Genomic DNA, 2,813 nt, shown 5'->3' on the forward strand with positions numbered 1-2,813 from the left:
CGATTGACCGAGTATATCCGATATATGTTCACTATGGAAAGTTCAAAGGGAAACCCACTTATCCAGAGGCAATCAATCCTTAATTACGAATCACACAGTTTTTCATGCATATGTTTTAACAATAGCCATTCCCTATTCATGTGGGGGATTGTTGGGTTTTAAAGGTGTGAACAGGAAATGAAGGGTTGTGACTCTCCTGAAGAGTTGTGACTATGCCGAAGGATTGTGAACTTTATGAAAGGTTGTGCCCTTTCTAAAGGATTGTGACCGTTTGAAAGGTTATGCCTTTTCCAAAGTGTTGTGACATTTCTGAAAGGTTGTCTTCATTCCAAAGGGTTGTGACCTTTACCCTTTGTTGGCTATAAATAGAGAGGTTTTCTCTCATTTTTCTGTATCGAATTCTTCCCTTCTTTTGCATACATTTCTTACAAAACAAAATTGATCGATCGTGTCTGTTTGTGTGATTCGTTACTGTCATTTTGAGTTTGTTGAAATTATCGAAGTTTGAGGTACCGCTACTTCTTTAATGGTTAATCCGTTTTATCTTGGGAGGAATTAATCTGCAACCTCGGGTACTTGAAGGGATTAAATTTCTTAAGAACACACAGTGGGTTCTGTGGACTCGGATAGTTCTTTGTGTTTTTCTTTTCATCTTTTATTATTTCTGGTTTGCTAATCTGAATATAGGAGATAACACTATTTTGTTGCTTAAATATATTTTTTGATATTTTCATCATACAATTTTTTGTCTTTTGAAAATACTATCCATACTCTATCGATATATATTATGTATATAACATGTTAATATGACATAATTTCTCGATCAAGATTCCATCATCTTTTGTTTAGTTTCATCCGCTTCTTTTCATTCTAATTTAGATGATATAATACATTTTTTTCTTTTGTGGAATTTGAATTGACTAAAAAAAAGAGATGAGATCCCCTCCATTAAGTTTTTGTTTTCGTATTTGTTAACACTTACGTAAAATTAGTTTATATATATGATTGTTGGATTCAATTTTCACAAAACATATAATTCTTTTAATTTAATGAAATTTGTCCGAATGAACCAAGTTTGTTCTGCCAATATCCAATTACAATGAACATATTTTCTTAAGTTAAGAAATACTAAAAGTAGAAAAATAATTATACATAGAGAAAATTGATATTTGTTTAATTAAGCTGATTATGAAACTGTAAAGATGAGTTTACACTCTTCATTAATTAATTTGTTTGATAATTAAAAAAAATTATAATATTTATTACATCTCATAAATTACAAAAACCTCCATCTATTCACATTTTCTACTTAAATGGCATATCTCCTCAACTCCTTTCTATAATTTCCTTCATTACCTCTACATTTAGTTTTCCCAAAATATAATGGCTTTAAATTTTAGTCTATCATTTGCACATCAGCTATTCAAGGTTTACATGTAAGAACATTTTCGTGGATGCATATGTTTTTTCTCTATTTGTGGTTGTAAGCTTTTGGTAACAAGACATACTCTAACTTTGTTTTTTTTTTTTAAGAAATAGGAAAATACTACTGTGTTGCGTTGTTCTTTTTATTAGTTGGTTGATCCATCTCATGACTTACAAAAATCTTTATCTATTTATATTTTTTACTTAAATAACATGTCTCCTCCATTCCCTTTTACCTAATTCTTTCTCTCTCTTTTTAAGACTTCTTCCCATTTTTCTTTCATTTACAGCATATATTAAAATTGCTTAAAATTAAGTCATTTATCTATTACATATATGAATGCTCTAAATAAATTTAAAAATGAATAATTTATTTTCCTGATGACGTTGTGTACATATTCCGTATTCAAAAAATCATTTCATTTATAATTATTTAATATTGTAAATGAGGGGCAAAAATGAAAGAATTTTTCAAATCTCCCTTAAACTTTGAACAATTCACTTATTTTGAACTATGAAAAATGGCTCAACAATTCACTTATTTTGAAATAGAGGGAGTATATATAATTTATTAACACTCAAGATTTTCAAAGTTTGTACTAAAATAATGAAATATATTTTTCTATTTTCTAACTTTTTAGTAATTAAATAAAACGACCACAACGAAACATACAAATCCACACTAAAATGAATTGACGTACTATTTTAGTGAAATATATTGAGTTATAAAGATAAACTTTTTTATTTGTGTGAAGACGAAAAAAAATTATAAATAATTTCGATATGATATAAAAACAGACAATAACAAAAACTATTATATAGTAACAGTCCTACTTATTCTTTTTCTCCTTTTCTTTTCTTTGTTTTTTGATTTTTCTCATTATTTTTAAATTTTGATTTTCTCTAAATAATTACACATTTAGTGAGTTTTGTAACTCCTCAAGAGTTTAAATATTAATTATTTATTATTTGTATAATAATTCTTTGATAATTAAAATAAATAAAAATGACGATATAATTTTGTATCGAGTTGTTTGTTGAAACATTAATATTGATTGCTTTTCAATTTTATTATTAGGATTTTATATATTTATCTTTTATTTGATTAGAAAATAGTTATTCGTTCTTTCCTTTGTATTACTATTGACATGCCTTTTGTTATTTTTCATAATTTAACTTGCACAAAATTAAAGACTTTTAAAAAATATTCCGTACCTAACAAGTATGATTTTTTGTTAAATAAATCATATTGAGGAATGGTTTAAAAAAGGTCTAAGTTCAGTAGTTCCTCATAAAAAATAAGCATCCCTTCTTTTAAAATATGAGGAGGACGAATTATTTACTTTTCATTTGATGATCAACGGAAAATAGAAAATTAAGCAGAAAAT

This window comes from Solanum stenotomum, chromosome 3 (genome assembly GCF_019186545.1).
Source record: "Solanum stenotomum isolate F172 chromosome 3, ASM1918654v1, whole genome shotgun sequence".
Lineage (NCBI taxonomy): Eukaryota > Viridiplantae > Streptophyta > Magnoliopsida > Solanales > Solanaceae > Solanum > Solanum stenotomum.